General features: G+C 49.7%; 1 protein-coding gene across 2 annotated transcripts in view; it reads left to right on the forward strand.

Annotated features, from left to right (window-relative positions):
• Nucleotides 1–331: 331 nt before the first annotated feature.
• LOC144125594 (adenylate cyclase type 1-like) overlaps nucleotides 332–22,265 on the forward strand; it is a 189,386-nt gene continuing 167,452 nt past the window's right edge. For both annotated transcript variants that reach the window (XM_077659104.1, XM_077659103.1), the window contains exon 1: nucleotides 332–642. The gene's annotated coding sequence lies outside the window, so the exon portion shown is untranslated. The remainder of the gene's footprint in view (nucleotides 643–22,265) is intronic.

Below are 22,265 nucleotides of genomic sequence, written 5' to 3' on the forward strand. Positions count from 1 at the left end.
CACATATAAAGTCCTGATGCAATAGGTTTATGCGTGCCATCTATTAAGGATAATTACAACTACAAAAAATTTCTTACGGACATACATAATTTTTAAATATTATTTAATAAAATTGATTTTTGCCAAATAAAACAGAAAAATTAATATAGCTTTACGTTTCTTTAAAGAATCACAATAAAAAAGGCTAAAGAAAATTGTAAGCTTTGCTACAAAAGCGAAAGATGGCGCTACATTACCGGCTCTCTTGATGGCGGGCTCACAAAGTCTACAACAAAGTCTCCAAAGCGCCTTGCCAGCCTCTGGCGGAATCTGTTGGGGCATTTTGAGTCCCACATGTGAGCAGCGCGTAGCTGCAGTCGGTGGAGCACTGCTCGTCCTCGCGTTCTGTCAAACGTCAGCATCAGCGGAAGGCGCATCTTTCTTTGTGCGGTGAAGAGTTTGTCATCGTCCCGAGGTGGTGGTTTCGTGGTCGCTGTACCTCGCAGCGGCGAAGTTCGTTGGATAGTGCAGTGGAACGCTTACCGTGGATTTATCTACGTTCGTGACAGTCAGAATGGACCAAGCCAACTTTATTTTGACTTCCTAAGCAATGCTCTGCTATTGTGGTGGGAGCAGCGAAAGTGACTGTCAAACAACTTGAGGGTAAGTGAACGTTTTTCGAAACGAAAGTTTGGAAAAGCAAAAAATAAGAATGTTTTACACTGCTAAGCACTTCCTTTGTGCCGTACGGTAATAACTTGGCGTTCCGACCCGCATGTTCTCTTCTTGTTTTTTTTTTCTTTTACGCCTCACCTGTTTTTCTTAGCTCGTTTTCGCCTAAGCGTTTATTTCCTTTTTGCGCTTGCCGTGTCTCATCGGGATGGAAGTCCAACCAAGGGCGCTAATATGCGCGTATTGTTACGAACTTGTCCCCGCGTTTTGCACCGCATCTGTCATTACGCAGTGTTGTTAGCCAGCGGTCCACTCTAGTTGGAGATTTGGAGGACGGCGCCAAGGAGCGCGGCCCAATGGCTTTCAAAGCGATCAACTAAAAAGAAAAGGAGGAACAGTTGTGGGCATAAATCATATGCGAGACGATGAGCACATCTGTTGTCACTGGACGCCGGCATTGCTTATCTACCGAATCACTCTCCGCAGGTATAAGATCTCGCTAAGCTGGTGTGGTGGCGGCGCGCGGCCGAGAGGCTGACCCGCCAGTCGTAAAAATCACGAGATTTCTGGCGCTAACTGCGGCTGTCTTAGCAGGCTAGCTGAAAAGCGTGAAAGAACGCCGGGAATGAACTAGCCACCGTTACTCATTAGCGTAACGCATTTTTTCCTTTGGGCAGCCTGCCTCTGTTACACGTGCAGCACAGTATCTAGTCTACATGATGACGCCAAATACTTTCTTCAAGCTTGGCGCCTTACAATAATGGCCTCATGAGGTATGTAGTATTTGGGGTTTAACGCCGCAGAGTAAGGTGCTGAATTAATTTACACCACCTTGGGTTCCGTAACGTGAAGAGACGTTGCACAGTTGAGGTTGAAAACTTTTTGAAGAAAGCGTCAATGCAAGCGAACGTTTCCCGCTCGTCATATGAACAGTCCTCAGACGTACTTTGGCGCAGCTATGTCGACTACTGCAGACTCAATTGCGCTGGCGCATATGTGATGCGCATGCCTGCCGTCACAACTTCTGCCGGTGCAATCTTTCACTGCGGGCCTGACCTCGACTGTGCCCCACCAGCACTTCTTTCTACCTTGGCTGTATCTCTTACAGCTCAACAAAGGCTGCGTTATCAGTCTCCCGCCTCCTCATTCTGTCCTTTGCCATTCTTCCTTGGCGTAATTATAAGAGAAGTTTTTCATTTCCTTTTTATATCTTGATGAGCTCTTCCATTAATACCGTTCCATCACAGAGGGCAGGGGCATTAATTATTTCACTCTTACGCGCACGTCAGACCGAATGTTAGTATTTCTATTTCTTCAACGCGTGCACAAAGCACCGTTATCGTCAGCCGCTTTATCGGGATTATTATACTAGGACGTCTTAAACTTGAAACTGGCCTTGAAGCCATCTTGACTGCTTTTCTTGGAAGCTGAAAAGCTCGTATCGGTTTAAGGGAATATCCGCAATTTTCGCGTATTCTTTTTTCTTCTTCCGTGCGGGAAATTATATTCGTGGCGTTATCAAATAAAGGGTCTTTCGGTTGTAGCCTAACATTCTCCCAAGTCAGTTATCTAGGTGGCTTTCTTCTCCTTGCCAGAGACTGACTGTTTTGGTAGCTGTTTGGTGCGGGTAGACTTATGTAAGTACTTTCCTAATGGATCCCCGACACGACGGACGTGTTGCGCATGCAGCGTACGAATAATTTTGATTCGATGTTTATTATGAACTTGAGCTGCTGCCGAGCTTTGTCGCATGCTGCCTCTGTTGTAGCGTCTACTAGACGGCATACGTTCGACAAGAAGCAGCTTTGAGTCTGGAGCTAATACATAATTATATGCCAGCGAAAATGCGCTCTCGTGGCGCAATCTCTGGGCCGATTGAATGATTGCGTTTTTTTTTTATACTTCGACGCTGAAATGGAAGTTTTGCTGCTTACGAATGCCGGCAGAGTGTCAAGCTGCTCTGATAGGATTTTTTTGTGTCTTATCATTGAAAAACAAACAAAATAGACGTATTATTAAAGCACGCAGAAATTATGCAGAGATTCTGTCTGTTAGAGTACTTGAAATGCTGGTAAAGTTTGGTGGAATCGGTGATAATAAAAGAAAGAAGAAACGGCAACCTTTGGTGCTGCTTTCTTTATAGTAGAGATTGGCAGACGGCGTTGGAGCACTGAACGCGCAGCTCATCCCGGAAATACACGGTCGTGAGAGTAGTATCCCGAAGACATACTTCGTGTGGTATTCTTCTGCGTCTTGCGAAACCGGGGGCAGTGCCGAAACCGAACAAGCTAGCTACAATGCTCTAACGAGTGTTATGGTAATTGCAAAGGAGAGGGAAGTTCAGGCGCTTGAAAGGAGCTTAACGGGACAAGTTCCCGTTCGATCACTAGTTTCGATTACTGCACTGTGCGGTACACAGCTGCGAATGAAACGAGAATCTATAATTTGTCGCAGCTTTAGAGACACCTTGTCCTGGTTCCTGCTACGGGGGGCATTCAGGTGCACGCGTAATAGGTGCGCGTGCAATGTGCTGAAACGTGTTTGAACAAAAAATAATTAGTAAATGCGTAGGACATTAAAGAGACAGATTTCAGGCGACCGCAACGCGAACCCTCCCTTTGTCGTTATCTGACCCCACTGGTATCCCTTCATCCCCCCCCCCCCTCTCTTTTCGCCCAACCTCATAGTTAAAAAAAAAATTAAACTAATGAGAAAAGATATGGCGGCCCATCTGCATGCTATGTTCTTTGCTGATCGTAGTCGTACTGCCGTTGATGAAAAACATGCGAACCGGAGCATTACTAAAATGCGGCAACGCCCTGTATGTAGCTGGGTGGGATCCTGGAAACCGCTGCACGTTAGAGCGGCCTGTGATTGGCCGCTGTAAAGGTCACGGGTGCGAAGCTGTCACAGACTGTTTTTACAGGCGTACAGCTTCGAAGATTCGGACCTCCTACATTTGTACCACCAGAAAGTGAGGAATTGTATAGTGTTGTTGTCATCCGCGGAAAGGCGGGTGTGTTGGCCCGTGACCAGTGTGGAAGCATCCTAGCTGTGTGAAGAGAGCGGGAATATCGGTAGCCAACGGTTCCTTTTATTGGGACTGCAGCTCGTTTTATCCGATTGGCCGGCGCTGATGATAGCGGCCGGCCAGTTACGACAGCGTGTGATGATAAGGCGGACAGTTCTTGCACTCGTTTTTCCGCTGAATAGCTTGGGAAAAATGAGAACTGTCCGTGGGCTTCCTTCCGAAGAAGTATGCAGTGTTGCAGAAACTAGAGTGTCATTTTTTTTCTTCTTTATTTGATGTCCCAGCTGCATGATCCCAGCTGCATGATTAGCAGACACGCGAAGCAACTTCACTAATACCAATAGAAATTACGAAAAAAGAACGGCATCATTTAAAACCAGTCAGTGAAACAACATCTTGCGGAGAACAGTCGAGCCCCGTTTATTCAAACGAGAGAAGAATCCGGTCGACCCTGAACGAAATTTCGTTTAACTTACCTGGAAGCCTGAAACCACAATGCACCTCAAACATAGGTATACGATATGTTCTGGTCGTCCATGCCTTTGACCAACGGCAAGCTAACGAAGGGTTGGTCATCACTGTACCGTGCGAACGGCGTTATGAGCTCGACTTGTATCGATTAGGTGATGCGAGCTCTTCTTATTGCGCTGTTTGTGTAAAATATGGCAGATGCATGCTTGTTCCACACGAGGAAACGATGTGGACGTGTTTGGGGTTTTTACTTTTTGTTTTTATTTTTTTAAAGTTAGGCGTTTTTTTTTGTGCTTATTCCAGAACGTGATTTTTTTTTTTCGGCGAGTATTATTGTCGACGAATTAATTACCAAGTTCTTGCGCTGATTTAACGTGGCCATCCTCTGTGTTAAAAATCACTTAGAATCCATAGCAGCGTTTTTGCCAGCCTGAACAGTTTATTTTTCAGGAATAAACGTGCAAAGCGCAGTGCTTGTAGCTGTGCGTGCAGAAGGAATTGCTATCAGCATTAAAAGAAAAAAAAAAGCAACGCAAGTTGAATAAGATAGTCGACAGGCAAGAACGCAAGTGGAAGTTTACTGCTAAGAACTAGGTTGGCGTGTTATCGTCCGGTTGGCGCTCTGGATTGAGCGAGAGCGCGGGGCATCACGTGGTCTGCGTGTTGATAGCTGCGATGCAACTGCCACTCAGTCGTCGCGGTAGCCAGGACGTGACACTTTTTCGCGACGCCTATGCACGGTTTCGTGTGAGTGTCCTACGTGCAGTTGATAAACCTACTTCTATGTACAAACGCTAGCGCAAAGTAAGACATTCACAAGAATGGCACCTTTCTTGTGAATGTCTTACTTTGCGCTAACGTTTGTACATAGAATGGATACCTGGTCTTGGTGGAATCGAGAGAAATGAGTTGGGAGTTGGTTCATCAAGGGGCCCGCGAAATCTACATCCGGGCGCCTTCAAATCAAACATCCGTGGAAGATGCCGCAACGTACACAGACCAAATAGCTGAACACTACCGGAACACCAGGAAAATTCGCACAATTTTACCCCAACCTTACCCGTAACTCAACATGGAACAAGCGCACTTCCCTCGCAATGTTCCAAACTAACACTCTTCTTACCCAATTAACGCTGCACCACTTCGGATGGCGTGACACAGCCCCCTCCTCCTCCTCCTCTTCCTGCAGTTCTTGGTTTTTCGCGGACTCGGCAAATTACCAGCGCGCCCTGGAGGAGCAACCGCTCCTCTTTACTGGCCCGTGCTGGCCTCAAATAAAGTTTTTTTTCCTTCCTTCCTTCCTTTCTTTCTCTCTTTTTTCCTTTCTTTCTTTCTTTCTTTCTTTGAGGGGCATTTGCCGCTGAATTCTTGAGTTGTAACTGACTGTAACTGTGCCGGTCAAAACCGATTTTTTTCTTCGTTTCAAACCGCAAAGCCCAACCCCTACTTGTAATGCGCTCATAGCTTTTCGAGTGTTTTCGTAAGTACTGTTCCAAGGTCAATGTAATCGTACTTCCGCGAGAGGCTGCTCCGAGTAAAGTATCGTCGTTATCGTTGCTTTGCGGCCGCTTGCTGCCGCCGCCGCACATCTTATTGCGCGAATTTGTGCGAAGTAGTAGTACCGTTTGGCTGGTAACTGTAACTGTGCTTGTGTCGTTTTGTAAGTCACGTGGTTTGTGGCTGGGAAGATGCCGCATTTGGAAGTCGCCTGTCGCGCCACCGCCGGAGGGGCGGCTAATCGCAGCAGCTGGACGCGGCGGCGGCGGCTGACTCAAGCGGTTCTGGTCTCGCGGGCTGCGCGACTTCACTGGCTGCGGGCCAAGTTCAGCAACGACTCGTGTTGGGCGACTCTTTTTTTCCTTTGCCCCTCTTTTTTTTTTTTTCCTCTTTGCATCTCGTTCTTTCCCTGGCGTCCTTCTCCTCGGGGACTCTCATCGCGCCGGAGTCTCCGCTCTCCTCGAGCCTGCATGCGCGCGAAGTCTATTATCTTCAATGGAGCGCGCCGTCGACTGAGAGAAGCACAGCCGGCGAGCCTTGGAGGAAAAACACCAAGCAGGAAAGAAAAAGAAAGAAAAAGAAGCGGGTGCTTCTGGTGGTCTCACAATGTGTACAAGTCGCGGCGCGAGAGCCGCGACACGTGTCTACCCCTTCCGTTCGTGTTTAGTTGGACACCTTTTAGCATATCGTGCGGAACTGCGGAATCAGGGCGTAGATGAGTCTTATATGAAAATACTGGAAGATATCTATAACGACTGCACAGCTGCCACAGTCTTCCGCCAAGTCAGGAGTAAAATTCCAATAAGGAAGGGTGTCCGACAAGGAGACACGATCTCGCCAGTGCTGTTCACTGCCTGTTTACAGGAGGTGTTCGGAAGCCTGGATTGGGAACAGTAGGGGATAAGATTAAATGGAGAATACCTAAGTAATCTGCGATTCGCTGATGACATTGCTTTGCTAAGTTACTGAGGAGATTAGCTGCAAAACATGAAAAATGGGTTAGGCAGGCAGAGCGGAACGGTTGGTCTTAAATATAACACGCAGAAAACCAAAGTAATGTTCAACAGTCTCGCCAGGGAACACCAGTTCAATTGCTAGCGAGGTGCTGGGAGTGGTACGGGAGTACGTCTACTTATAGGGCAGGTAGTGACCGCTGATTCGGATTATGAGAGGGAAATAACTAGAAGGATAAGAATGGGGTGGAGCGCACATGCAGGCTTTCCCATATAATGAATGGCAGTTTACCAATATCCCTAAAGAGAGAAGTATAGAACAGCTCTATGTTACCGGAACTCGTGTTAATGATGTGCTAGTCGAAATCAAGAGGAAGAAATGTGCTTAGGCAGGGCATGTAATGTGAAGGCAAAATAACTGCTGGTCCTTAAGGGTAACGGAGTGGATTCTAAGAGAAGGCAAGGTGGGGGGAGGGCAGAAAGTTAGGTGGGTGGATGAGATTAAGAAGTTTGCAAGTTGGGCGCAACTGGCAAAGGACACGGCTATTTGGAGAGACATGGGAGATGCCTTTACACTGTAGTGGGCGTAGTCAGGCTGATGATGATGATGATGAGCAAATCATGTACCGTGTTACCGTCCCGCCGCCGCCAGTGCGCACGCGTGATTTGTCCCGGTGCGGCAGGCGCGCGCGCAGCTGCCGAGTACCTGGCGCCCTCAAGGCAACCCGTTGCGCATGCGCTCTGACGGCGCGCGGGCTCCCAGTAACGGCAGCACGATGCACCGTATGCTAAAGATGTGTACTGTCTGGAAGGTGCAATCGTATTGTCTGCGTGATGGAAGCAAAAATGAGAAATTGGCCTCGGTAGTTTCAATGAGAAGGGCCGCGGTTACGTCTCTGATCCCGTACAGTCCAGTTGCATGTGTTGCACTGCGTGACGTAAAAGCGCACTAAATAAACTGTTCGAACGAAGAAAAGGAAAACAAAAAGACGGAAAAACTCCGGCCACGTATTGTTTGCGTGCGCTTTCGTACGCATGCTGTTAGCTCAACAAGCGATACTTATTCCGCATATGCGTACAGCGCCGACAGTCCCATTTATAAAGCGGTGTTCACGATGTGGACAATCACTGTGCGCCCCTCTATACGAGTTCGTCTTGTTGGCAGCTTCAAATAAGAGAAAAAAAATCCGGTTGCGACTGCTTGCTGTCTGAGAGAGAGAGAGGGAACAGTCATTGCCACACACTGAACGCATTGCGATTGTCGAGTGTGGACCCCAGCTATTTACAAAGCGACCAGGAAGAGACAGTAAACCGGTCTGACGGCGCAGAACTCAGGCTGCAGATCAAGGAGGAGGAGTACCTGTCCGGTTTGCTCAGGCCGTGCATTTCCGTGAGGCATAGACGATCATTCGGCTCTTAAGTGGCATCTTGACGAAACGTCGGACTTACAACTGCGATACAACATGCGGGTTATCCACTGGTTGTGTAGTTCAATAAGGAAAATGTTTTTAGAGGAAGAATAACCATGCGCAGCGAAATTAGATATCGCCGAGTATGAGAATTCCAACTAAAGCTATTCTTCGGATCCTCTGCGGGATGTCCCAGAACAGCGTCACATTTTTACAGTTCATGAAACAGTGCTGGTGGTGGTGGTAAAACTGTACTGAGATTCACTTTCTTTGGGACCCGAGGCCTCATGGCGCGAGGTCAGAACTGTAGTCGGATACAACTTGAGAACACAGCGGCTTTTCCCCCTCGAAGGACCTCTTTCCAGCCAATGGCGTCGGCTGATTCTCATGACCCTTCTCATTTGCCTCGAATGCGCGGAGTATCAAGGTCCAATCCAGTGTTGCCGGGTGCCCATTGTTTATTTAATGGACTCTCACGAGTTTTTTCGGAAATGCGCAGTGTTATTTCAGACGCAACATACGAACACTAGTGTGATGTTCTTGCAGTCTCCCGCATTGTCAATACTTCGCGGCGGATGCTTTTTTCCAAGCAACCATTGGCTATATAGTTTGCGTGTGCGCGTTGCTGCATTTTCTCGCCTCGGGTGCGCGTTTCCACCGGTAAACGTCGGTTGGGATAGCGCGGGGAACGGCAGAGGGAGACACATTTGACAGGGGTAATGCTTTCCTGCACGCCATCCCAAGGCCTGACTGCAGCGAGGGGAGTTGTCCAATGCTGTCCTGCGCACGCTCAACAAGCTGCACGTTTGACGGGAGGTTCCGGTATACACGCCTCTCTCCCTCGCTAGGGGTTGGACGACTCGGCACGCTAAGCTGTAAGGCAGGCATAATTATGTCGCTGCACCTGCCGCTTATTGCGACGCCCTATGGTTGACAGAGGGTTTTCTCGAAAACATAGCTTAGTGGCTCGCGCTCAAGTGTGAAAAGGTGCGCCGATGGCCTGCACGCTTCCGGTCATAAACGCCAATGGAAGTGCCTTTAAACCACTGGGAACGCTCATGCGTCTGTGGCTGAAACGTATGCTGCACGCTTAGAGAGAGAGAGGTTATGAAAGAGTTGTGCCCTCTAAGACCAGCAGAAGCTGGCGGCTGGACAAGGGCAGTGTTTCCATGAGACTGAAGAGGGGAGCACGAGCACCCGACACCTGCCCATCCACCGCTCTGCGCAGTGGGGCGTATTGTGTCGGCGTCTAGGGTGTCCGCGTTACGCTCCATTCTCAGGTAGAGGCGCAATGTCATACCGGGAAGCGGAATTTCTGGCGTGGTTAGCGCCCACTGTACACGACCCTCTCTGTCTCCGTGCACTGGCGGAGGGCGAGACAGCATTGGTAAACTGCGTCGATTGGATTGGTTCGTACGGGTGCGTACATAAGTTTCCGGAACGCAGAAGTCAATAATTAACTGAAGGGGAGACTCGGGACAAACTGAAGGTTGCCAGTATCGATAAGGCACCGCTTTATCTCGAAGAGACCACTCTCATCTAAAACCGAGCTTTTATGAGCTATGGAAAAGTCAAAAGAAGGGAATACACGTGTCACCATCACCGGTAGATTTCGCAATTAAACTGCGTGCGCCGACACCGATTTTTGGGCATGAATCCCAGAGGCCACGCTACACCGCCATGCGCTTCAAGACTGTGATCACGGAGTCCTTTTCGCTGTCGCACGAGTTTTAATCCAGTGGCGCGGAAAAAAATATAAAATTACATTTTAGAAGCCATGAATGCGCGTTGACCGAACTTCCAAGGGGAATCGTCATTACTTCGTTATATCCATTATTTCGTTTGAAGCATTTTCACTACAACGAGGTTTCACTGTAATTAGATACCAAGCTGTCCTCAGTGTCGCTTTAGTATCTTGGCAGGCTTAGAATGCAACTTCAAAATTAAAGGTATGCTGTGCCCTCCCTAGTGCAACCTGCGAGTGAATGTTTCAAATATCAAGCGATGCCTCAAAGCAGTGCGGAAAACGGCCTATTGCATATAGTTGACTCCTACAAAAATTCTTTTAGACTGTCATAGACTGTCAATAGAGTGGTCAATAAAATCTGTAAACAATGTGTAGATTTATGGCTATACATTTTTTTGTAGACATCTGTCTGTAGACAATATAGCAGCCTATAGACAATATATATATATATATATATATATATATATATATATATATATATATATATATATATATATATATATATATATATATATATATATATATATATATATATATATATATATATGGCCATGCACTTTTAGTAGTCTTTTTTCGATTGGCTATGAATAGACGAGAGTAAAATGGCTGTAGAAAGGCGGTACTCTATAATAAGTGTATATAAAATCTATAGACCATTTCTGTAATGAACATTCGTGTAATGAACACGTGGCCTGTACGTGGTGTTGTGGTCGCATACGACCTTGGACTCTGTAACAGCATGAGTTTCCATGTGCTGCGCGGGAAAAGAAGGGCAGCTTTTTTTTTAAAAAAAAGCAAGAAAAACAAGAAAGGAGAGCCACATTCCACCCTCTCGTGCGAGTGGGCAGCAGCTGCAGCGCCCTTCATGGTGACGTATGTGTCGGTGCGGAATGTCCAATTCGGCTCGATTACAGAATGCGTTCAGCTCGATGCACGTGGCTCTCGCTCTGCTGCGTTGGCTCGTTCGCGTGCAGCCGATGCGTCCGAATAATGGGAGCGGTTTAGAACAGACAGCGGCGCGGGCGTTCATAATAATAATAATAATTGGTTTTTGGGGGGGGAATGGAAATGGCGCAGTATCTGTCTCACATCTCGGCGGACACCTGAACCGCGCCGTAAGGGAAGGTATAAAGGAGGGAGTGAAAGAAGAAAGGAAGAAAGAGGTGCCGTAGTGGAGGGCTCCGGAATAATTTCGACCACCTGGGGATCTTTAACGTGCACTGACATCGCACAGCACACGGGCGCCTTAGCGTTTTTCCTCCATAAAAACGCAGCCGCCGCGGTCGGGTTCGAACCCGGGAACTCCGGATCAGTAGTCGAGAGCCCTAACCACTGAGCCACCGCGGCGGGTCGGGCGTTCACGGAGATTTTTCTTTTTTTTTTTTCTGTGAATGTACATTCTGAAAAGTACCGAACACCCTTCCACATATGGTGGGGGGAATGCAAGGGACCGCGTGGAACCATCGGCGCCAAAGGCCTAACCGAAGAGTACTGGAAAGCTCAGCTGTCAAGCCCCAGCCTGAATGACCAGACTAGTCTGGTCGACCGGACTTCGGAGGTGGCTCACATCCACAGCTTCCTGGGCTAAGGAGGCTGCACACTTAGCGCAAATACTTCTCGCCTGCTCTAAATAAATGTTTATTTCTCTCTCTCTCTCATTTTTTTTTTCGAACTTGGGAACAATATTTCTCGGGAAGCTTAATTCGTGAGCGAATGTGGATTCCTTCTCTCCACGAGGGGAGCGCACAGGGGAGTATTCCCACTTGGTACGCTCGTTTACAGAGATGTGACCTATAGCTTCCTTTCAAATGCGGCACAATTTCGTTGTCATTAAGTGTTCTACGCTTGGCTTCTGACTCTTAGCTTGGAGGGATGCGTTGAACCGTGCCTCTTCTTTGCAGAAATGCGCTGATAACCCTTCCCTCGCATACATTAATACGGCAGCGGTAAAGGTCCCGTTCGGCGCAAAACCTGGCGTCGTCAGCGTGACTGGAAAATCTTAATTCGTCGAGAGGGTGGTGAAACAGAAAGGCAGTTCCCCTGAACAGAAAAAAAAAAAAGTTCAAACGGAATCGAAGCGCTGTCGTTGGGTCCTGAGCTGGGCACTCTATACTCCTACACCAATGAGGAACGTTCGTTCAGCGGGATAGATGTGAGGTGCCTTGTACGAGCACCTCACACCGCACTGTATAGGCGAGTTACGTTGTAGGAACACTTCGTTAATTAGGGTCACAAAATAGTGCGAAGAAATAATATGGACGATGTTTGTAATAAAGAAGTATGTGATGGCAACAACGTGTCGATGTCTGCGAAAGGGTGCGCCAGGGGACCCCCAATCGTCCGTCCCCCCAAGTTCAGTTTTTTCACTTTTCACTGTGCATGCTCATAAACAGATTGGCGCTCCGTGCTCAGTTTCGCAAGTACTCCACGCACAGACATAACGAGGTCGGCCGCGCTAGCAGCTTTTACTCTGTTCTTTATATATATATATATATATATATATATATATATATATATATATATATATATATATATATATATATATATATATATATATATATATATATAAGGACGGCGGTCGAACGTGAAAGGAGGCATTAATTTGCCCTACCCTACGGTCGTTTGCGGAACTTCGCAAGTCCCGCTATTGTTGCCCAACGCCAAATTAGGCTCGCTGCTCTCTTTTTTCCTTTTCTTTCTATTAATTTTTCTCCTTCGCTCGGTTCCGCTCTCGAGCTGCTTGGAGCGGTCCCCGCCCGCCCCCGCGCGGACTCGAAGCCCCATCCATCACGCACGCTCGTCAGGCGCGTCTTCGGGGCGCAGCTGCTGGGGACCGGCCGTATAATGATAGGTTGGTTGCTGAGCGCCGTGACACGCTTTGTTCCCCGGTCCCTTCTCAGGTGCTGCTTGGTTCTGTAGGGTGTTGTGTGCGGGGGGAACGTCAGGATTAGTGCTGGTGCACAGCCCCCCACTGTTGCGCCGCGCGTTACTGGATTCGTCTCATTGCGTTCTGCCTCGCCTCATCACATCCGCGCCGTGCCTAAGCACGGCCTGTGCGTGTGTGCTTAGGCAAGGACAGCGGTGGTTTGAGTAACGCTTTTCGTCAAGCTGGGACCTCGCCGGTACACGTATACAAGGGTATGCATACATAGGGCATGCATGCAGGGTGTATAGATAGGTGTACAGGTGTATGAGTGTATACTTACGGGGGTGTAATGTGACCTTCGTTCCCGCGGGGTCCCGAGCCCCGTTAGTGGGCACACCCACGCCGGTCACTGCGCGGGGTCCCTGCGATTAGCGTTGCCACATTCGAGCGGTGCGCATGGGATGCGGCCAGGCAGGAATCCGCCTGTGCCTACACGCTTCCGGGTGCAGTAGAGCCGCACAGGAATGTCGAGCTTAGGCCTCGGTCGTTGCCTCGCGGTTAGCGTGCCTGTACTGAGAGTGCTTGGGCGTCGCGTTTACGCTACACCGGGGCCTTGCCAGCACCGCGTTCCTTATGCGTGCGCGGCAGTGACTCTTGATGTAATCGCCGATCAGCGTGACGGGAGCGATCATTGAGCAGCCACGCAACATCTGCGTGGTGCATTATGATGGAAAACGTCCTGAAGAGTATACGGAAAACGACTTCGATTGCGTGTTGAGTTAATGACATGCAGTTTCATCTTCAGTGTCTTTTTTTTTTTTTACACCGCTTCGTCGCGTCCTTTTGACGTGTGCATGGCCCTGAAAACTTCGGTGAAGGATTTCAATCCCGGAGGAAGAAACAAAGGAACTGTCGAGGAGGTTGGGGTAGTCTTTCTGTCGCAAGTCATGCGTGTCTGACGAGAAGAGAGGGCGCCGCGGATGCTGTCACCGCGCTCAGCTGACAGCTGTAGTGAAACAGTGTTGTCACGAGGGGTTGACGTATTTCGTCTGAACTCGGAAATCTTCCGCTTTCACGTGATGCCCCGTGAGAATGTTGCCAGCGGGATTGGCGATGGATTGGGGCGCACTCGGAGCATGTGCCCAGTGTGGTAAACGTGCGACCTGGGCACGTTTGGCTCGTGTGGTCCTTGGCGTGGACGCTCTTCGTGAGGTTGGGAGGGCGCACGTGTCGCCGCTGGTACTACTCCTGCGTTCCGGAGGAAGTCTGGGAGTTCTCGTTTGCATTACTAACATCACTTGCTCAAAGTCTGTCCGTCTAGGGTTGTGAGATGCCGCCACATTCCAGAAGGCATCCACCCACTATTCAACCACCATTGCCCACCATGCACGTATACCTTCACCATCCAAAAGTTGCCACCTACCACTAGCCAACCCGCGTCCTCTCTCCACAAGGCACTATACCGAGCACCCACCGGCGTCCGCTATAGTACGTCTCCGCTACGCTAAACGTCTCTCTTGTAGTAGCGAAATGTATGCACAGTCTTTGTCAAAAGTATACAGCCCAGGAAGTCTGCTTCTGAGCCCTGCAGCTCGGCTCCTCTTGCATACTCAGGGGCCTAATCTCACGAGGTCAACCCTCTCAAGATTAGGACTTTCAAATGTGCTAAAGAACCCCGCTACATGGCTTGGACCTTGGGCTGCATATTTTTGACGAGGACTGTACAACCAGTGCTGCTAACGAAGGTCTGTCGGATCGCCTCGTATGATCACCTGTGCGTTTTTTTTTATTCCTCCATATCCTCATATGTGCATCTCTCAACAATAACTCCTTATCTCATCTGCCGGTTTCTGCGCGTCTTCCTCTCTCCACATCACCGTTGGTTCGTATCTCCAGAAAAGAAAAAAAACATCTCCATGTCTCCCTTTTTCAATTTCCTGGTTTCGCAATGTCGCCACATTATTTTTTTTCTCAGTGCCAAGAGTCCTTTCCTCCTCCCGCGTCTCCATTACCCGGTTTCGATCTCCATTTCTCCCGAGCCTGCTCCTTGCGGGTCCTTGAAAATCCTTGAATATAATGAAAGCCGTTTTCGAGGGCCTTGGATGAGAGCTCTGGAATTTTTGTAGGTCCTTGAAAGCCCTTGAATTCCTGATGCATCGCTGGGGGCAGCCGAGAAAGAACGCTTTCAGACACTGTGGAATTTGTTTATTTGACATAAAAATGCTAATGTTGTATAGAATTTCCCGCTGGTAATTTTGGAGCAGCCCGTCGAGTCAGCGCCGCATCGACTGAATCTGCCTCTGAGCGACTCAACATTAGTAATAAATGAATAAATGCGCGCATATGCATTTATACCTCTTTGTATGAATAGTCGCGCCGCGCGTTGGGGCATCGATGTAGCCGGTGATTTTCCGCCGGTTGCGACACGGTTCAGGAGACATTGTTATAGCCTTGCATAGCGCATACGTTTCCTTATGTAGCTGTTACGACCCTCTCAGCTACTTCAGCCTATACCGAATAGATTAAAGCGAGAAGTATGGCAACGCCTAATCAGTAGCAATGCAAACAAAAACCCAGGGTCGCCCAGCGATGTCTAGAACCACGATAAAAACAGCGTACTTATCCCGTTCATTCAGGAATGGGCGGAACGTAATCCTTGGAGTTTGGCCGAAATCTGCTTCTATTCGGCTGATGATTATCAACTGCTATAGACACGTTCATCGTACGGCGAACTTTGGTCGCGGTTGTTGAACTGCCGCTCATTATCAGCCACGGGTGCGGATGGGAATTCAGCGTGCCGTAGAAATCTTGAACTAACTTTTTGTGTATCTCAGTGGATTGTGCGTTATGCTGTGGAAATAACGGGTGGCATATCCTTAATACGCAGATCGAAAAAGGATTGCGGGCGTTCGTGGTTTGTGCAAGGCAGCGTTACCGTGATTTTTTGGAAGCTAAAAATAAGAAGGTCGAAAATGCGAAGCCGCAGCGGCTTAAAAAGTGTTGCGTAGATGGAGAAGCTGAGGAGACGAAGAAAATGTTTCAGGCAGTTTTTGCTGAGTGGAACGCTTCACCCTTATGCCGATAAAGCAGACGCTGCTAATGGCTTACTTAATTTGTTTGATTAGTGGTTTTTGAGGAAAGGAAATTGTGCAGTAACCGTCACACTTCTCGGTGGACATCTCAATCTCGCTCTATGAAAAGGCAGGGAGGCCGTAGTGAACCTGACACGGGTATGAAAGGACAACAACCTGAGGAAGGCTGTCAAAAGGAAAAGGCACAAGACATTGTTCGAATCAGTGTTGAGCTTTAAAAAGAAAAAAAAAAGCTGAGCTTTCAGGAAAATTGAGACTATAAAAAAGCAGCTCAGCTTGTGTATTTTCGTTTGATAGAATTTTTTTTTCTGCAATTAAAGTTACGTTTGAGATGCCTAGAAAACGCTGCTTTGATAAGCCACTGCGTTCGTTAGTCTTTGAAGAAATATTGGCGAGGCCTTGACGCTCCTTGAAAAGCACTTAATTTCGGAACTCGAAAACCGGCATGGACCCTGTCGTCGTGCTTCCGTATATCGCCATTTCTGTTCCGCTTTTCCTCCGAACGTAGCGACACCGTGTTTCCATTTCTACTCATCTCAATATCCATCTTTTACTGCGACATTACTACTTGCGGAACTGTCTCCTAATTAGTATGGCATGCAGTATGTCGCTGTACCGAGAATGCCTGCTGTTTCGTTCTGCGCGCGCCACTTTCAGCCCGAACAGTCCAGTGTAGTCTGGGCCGCGCTGGATGGGACGTTTGAAATGTAGTGCGGTTGACACACCCTTGGCGCATGTATACGTATACGTGAGCGTTGAAAATAGCTCTTGGACGTTGCGCAAGGGGGTTTGCACTGCAGCTAATCGCCTTCACAGCTCCGCATAGGAAACGCGGAAAGTCGCGAGTTTTCTTGTAGCTCATCGTGTTTCGTTTGTATTTTGCACTTGCTCTTCCCAAAATCGGTGCGCCTTGGGCTCTTCCGTAACTCCTTGGGAATAGAGAAGGCCCTATTTGTACCCATCTTTTCCTTTTCGGGTACTCCGTCATTCAGCGGCAGTTATGGGCGATTCAGTGCCGGGCCTCTTGCCGCCTATGCACACACGCACAGGCTGCGACCGTCTTCGGCTGAACAGGGGAAAGGCAAACAGCGGCGCTGAATGGCCGCGCCGTGTGGTCCGCACATACACGAGCTCGAGCACCCGGGGTGATTGGAGCTCTCTTCAAACGTGTCGCCGACGGTGGAATTACGTCGAGGCGCTTTCCGGCGACGCTCAGTTCGTTCCCTGTTTGCTCGACGATCTAGCGCCTCCCGAGGAGCTTCCGGCAAGGGTGCCCGGTATTGGAAGCTTAGCGCGATTCGATTCGTTTCGGCCTGATACGCTTATGGTGGAATGCGACGGTCCGCAAACGAGATATTCGCTCTAATTCCTTTACTGGGACGACTACCGCTCTCAGTTTTTGACTTTTTGCCTTACGTATACGTCTCTCTGGAGAAATCTCTTTCGTCAGCTGGACTTGGGTTTAGTTTCTTTGCGCTGGAACTCGTGTCATCGCCGGGGGGTCTTCGTGATGATGCCTCTTTGTGGCGTTTCCAATTTACTGCGGATATCGAGAAAAAAAAAAGGCAGACGCGAAGCGCTGTGTGCGTGCAGCTGCTGCAAAAGTGAATTGCCACTGATTTCCCTCGAGATTGGTGACGGATTAGGATTATTATTATTTCCCTCGAGATTGGTGACGGATTAGGGCGCCTTTCCTCGGTTCTTTTGCTTAGCCGAACTTGCATAGAAGCCATGCATGCATTATATCGATGCTGTATTGTTTTCGAGAGTTACTCCCTTCTCCTCTTCCAAGCTCACCTGGACAGCGTGTATAACCTATCCGCCTTCCCTACACAGCCATGCATATATAGTGCACCCTGTACATGTGTGCGCATTGTCCAGTGTACGTTTGCAGCGTCAGCACCACGAGTCAAAACTGACAAAGGCAAGAGCGACCAACGTCACTGGAGCGCCGTGCCCGGTGGTTCGCCGAGCACTGCTGGCCGCCGACAGAGTCGAAGTAAATCGACTGCGACTCGAAGCCCTACGTGCGCGCGGCATTCCCCGCTTTTGATGCAGAAATGCTATCTGGGACTTGAGCGCCAGGTTTTTCGTGGACTCGGTGTTTCATCCGCTCTGCAGCCCACATGGGATGACAGTACAACTCACTTGGTTAACAAACAATCCAGGTCCGAGCTCATCTGTTTAAAACAAACAGCATCCACGGACGTCGTAACGATTTCCAGCTGTAATAACAAAGCGAGAACGAAACGGGGTCGTGGCAGTGGAAACACAGTGGCCAAAGTTAACCAATTCTGTGGAGTCGGTCTGACCGAGGCGTTATCACTTCTTTTAAGCGTTGTGATGGCGGAGCCCCAACCGAGTAGCGATCGACCATAATCGACCGAAATCAGTCGCAAGACGTTCGCGACTCGCCGGTGTGAACGCGCACCTTCCCGCGGAAATTGCTCCAGCGTGTATGTGCAGCCCTTGTCAGAAGTAAGAAGCCATGCCATGTTGTGTGGCCCGTTATGCATCATCGGCGTTTCTTGGAGGTTCCTAAGAGGAGCACTGGCCCTCTCCGCCGAAGGTTAGGACTTGCACGGATATGCTACAAGGGCCCCTTTTCACGGCTTTGAAGCATTGGGCTCCTTGCTTTTGATCTACGTTTGTGTACCGCCAGCGTCACCGGAGCCGTTGCGCATTTCGTGAGCAGCTGGTCGCCGTGCAAGACGTGTCGCGGCTGTCGTCCTCGGTGGCGCGACTTCGCGTCTGTCGGCCGCTACCGAGCGTTCCTCTCCGAGAAAGTGCGGCGCTGTGCTCGCGACCCGTCGGGCGGAGGAAATGTTGCTCGTTTTACTCGGTAGCCCACGTCATCCTGTGTTTCTTGGCAGTGGTCGTCGCCGTGCAGAAACCGCCTCCTCGGCTTCTGTGTACGACTGGCTGCCCGCCGAGGTGCCTGGCGGGGAAGGGGCGTCTTGCGTATAGGGCAGGTGTCATTGGGCGCCATCGGGCGATGCTATCGTCGCACTCGACAGCCATGATTGAGGCGACCGATGGGGAAAGTGGGCAGAGGGTAATTGTACGGCGGGACTGAATTCTCCCCGCTTTCGCCGGCCCAGCTTCGCGAGAGTGCACTTTCGTCGGTTACGCAAAGGGAGGGCAAGGGGGGATATTATGAGGTCCATTAGGTGACGGCGGGGACCGGCAACTGAAGCGCTCTCGGAGGCACCACGCTGGGCCGCTTTATTACGAGGCTTCTTTTCCTGCGTGACATCTGTTATCCCGACGTTATCATCCGCCTCGCCAAGTAGCCCATCTCGGCGGTATACAAGCGTCGGGACGTGGCTTTTCTCGAGCCGTTTACGACGGGCGAAAAGAATGGACTGGAACAGAACTACAGTACAAGTGAAGTATCTCCAACGGAGCACCGTGCTAAGTCCTGGTTCATCTTGAAACACGAAAATTTGAACGTTACCCTTACAAAAATTTCAGTACACAGTGTAACCATAACAGGCGTCAGCCCACAAGGAAGATCAATTCCATAAAAGGCGTTTCCCTCGTACAAGAAATTTCTTTACGCGGCCTTTAGGTTGTCTCAAATTATTTTTGCGAGGGCAGTGCCATTAATGGCGAACTGACGACACTGTCAGTGTGCGCAACAAGCACAACAGAGCAACGTTTCAAAACTCTTAACAAGACCCTGGTTGTTGTCCTGGGCTGTTTTCTCTTCGTGCATTTAGGACGCCTCGTGGCAGGTAGCGGTTCGCCTGCCGTTTCATCCTACCGCTGGCGGCATCGCCGGTTCCCGTCGGGGTGTGGCGTACACTCCTTGTAGGCCAAGAGGAGAGCGGTGGGCGATGGCGTCTGAAGGGCACGCTCGCGCGGGCGCCCGTCGGCCCTGCTCTTCAGCGGCCCCGACCAGTTCGGCGGCGCGCTAAATTTAGGGCCGGCCGCTATGGATTTCTCGGAGGAAGCGCGAGCACGGGCCGGGCCGCGGACGCAGCTGTCACCGTTCCCTGTGCGCTGTGCTCGCGCGCACGGAAGGCGGGGCCGCCGCGTGCACCATTTCGCTTTGCTGGGCCTCTATGCTCTCTTTGACGCGTCTTCACGGCGGGCTGACGCCAGAGCACCGGCGAACTTTCGCTCATTTGCGGGGCTTCGGTTTGAATCGAGGTTCTGCAGTAGTGATTCGTTGGCATGCGAACGTCCGAAAGTGGAATTTGTCCCGTCGTGACTATCGCTTCCAGCGCTTCGCTTGCTGTTACAACGCGGGCTGTTTTGCGGGAGGACTGTCTATGTAGCGTGCACCGTTAAGAATGCTTGGTTTCGAAGTGTTCTGCTGCGAGCACGTTTTAAATACCCGAGTAGCATCATTTTTGTTTTTATACATCTCGATTGTCGTGCCCTTGGTGGCTCTAATGGAAAGCCTGTGTGTATTGTTTCACCGAGTCGCTAGCGAGAACTTATCGTGATGACGGACAGACGACAATGCACCTGCCACTTAACTGCACTTGAAGAAGTGTCGTTGAAAGAAGGGCTCTCCGAGTGGGACAGCATCGACCGGGGCTTTTTGCCTATGCGTCAATGTTGCTTATCGGAGTGGTACCTGGTGTGCCCATTCAGGCCGCCATGCAATAGTCACGCATAAACAACACTGAACTGCAAGCTGTCTGCGTCGCATGCAGTAATTTTACGGCAACGCTGGAGGTTCGAGGTTTCGCAGCAATCGCTTAGGCGAATATGGTTTCTGTTATGCACCTGGTTTTCCAATCCAGCGCTGCGACGACCGACGCGGTCCGCGCATGCGCAGTAGCGGTGGCATAGCACATTCTAGAGACAGTGTTGTGGACGCATGCGCTGTTCCGGCTGCAGCGCTGTGCGTAGCTACCTGGTGGTCGCTGAAAGTTTCGCCAATGTTCGTTTAGGTTCGCTTCCGTGTTCTACCTTCGGTAAACATTTCGCGCTTAAAGGGAGACTGAAATTATAGTTAACCGCCGTTCCTGCGCGCGCCGACGGGCTACAAGGTCATGCGCGCGTGTCTGTGCCGGCTGGGCAGAGTGCCTAAAGTGGAGGCTGAAGCGTACTGTGGATAACAACCAACTATACTATGGAATATGGATAACAACCAAATCGCCCAGCTTTCTGTTGTTCTGACTGTACAAGGTCGAACAACCAGTAGCAGTTATTTGAAAAGTCCGAATAACTTATGCCTTGATGTCCCGGCCGGTCAAGAGTAAAGCGTCGCCTTCCGAATCGGTTCTCCGCTAAAGGGTTTCGGGGTGTGTAGACCGCACCATATGCAGTATACTGACCGTAAACACCTTATGTGATCCAGGAGAAGGTTGCGTGCCCGGGGGGTTGTGATACTCCGGGTCACCGCACCGGGTGTCGCTGGCCCTGGTCGTCTGCGAGGCCGACCTACCAGCATGTGACCGTCAACTCTTGAGCCGTTATTAGTGATATCTTCGTAATGCGGCTTATCAGCAGCAAGGGTATCGGCGTGGAGCATATGACTGTGCTAGAAAGCTTGGAAAGCAGCATTGATAGGTTATAACAGTGCGTAATGGGAAAGATGTGTGTGCACACGTACTGGAGGCGCCGGCTACCCTTCTGCGTATGTCAGAAGTCACGCTATGAGTTGGACGTGCCTGCGATTGCTACACTTTTCAGCTGGGCTCATCAGAGCAGCGGATAGCTCCTAGCCGCGAAGCGCATGTTGCCGAGGCTTGAAGTAATGCTCAAATTCGAAAACACGACCTTTGGTGAGGAGAAGAAAACTAACAGCCACTTGCAGAGCCGTATAGGGACACTTAACAAAGTGACCAGCCTTCTTAGTTAGCTTTGCACGTTCAGGCCACGAAAGTAGAGGACTCGCTGCCACCAACCGGGGATTTTACACAACATAGTGTAAGTATTAACCGAGAGGAAAGGAAGAGAATTAATTGAAGTAAATTATGGGCGCTTAGTCCCTCAAGGTACGACGAGCGATAAGCGCTAGCTGTTTCACGAACCATGGTGACGCCACGCGTATATCTGCCGCAGACGCTGAACGCACAAAAATACCGCACAGCCTATGAATGACTGAACGGATTCGCGGCCGAAGGGGATACTTTGCATCACTGTTCGGGTTAACCCACCGTGTTCGAATTCGGTTGCCAAAGATGTCCTTCGTCGAAGGGTGGAGAGGTCTTGAATGGCAGTGCTGCCGAACCGACACCTTTGTACACATGTGCATTCCTCTGTCTTTTAGTGCACTTATAATGGCCATTCCCCGCAATTAGCTGTTGTGTGAAGCCTGCTTTGTGGCAGGCTGCTCACCTGCTACCCAGGTGTGTGTTATACGTGGGTTCGGATCCCGCCGGCGGCATGGTTGTTTTTTTTCTGCTGCTTTATAATTGATTTCCTTTAAGCAACAGATTAATTGAACTACTTTGCTCCCATCGCTCAGCACTACAAATAATAGTAGTAATAATAATAATAATAAAAAGAAATATTCCGCTATGCGCCTTGCTTTCGGTGACTGTTGGCATCCTTCGCGAAAAGCTGCTCGGGAAGAGCACCGCAGC

This window comes from Amblyomma americanum, chromosome 3 (assembly GCF_052857255.1).
Source record: "Amblyomma americanum isolate KBUSLIRL-KWMA chromosome 3, ASM5285725v1, whole genome shotgun sequence".
In the NCBI taxonomy this organism is placed as follows: Eukaryota; Metazoa; Arthropoda; class Arachnida; order Ixodida; family Ixodidae; genus Amblyomma; species Amblyomma americanum.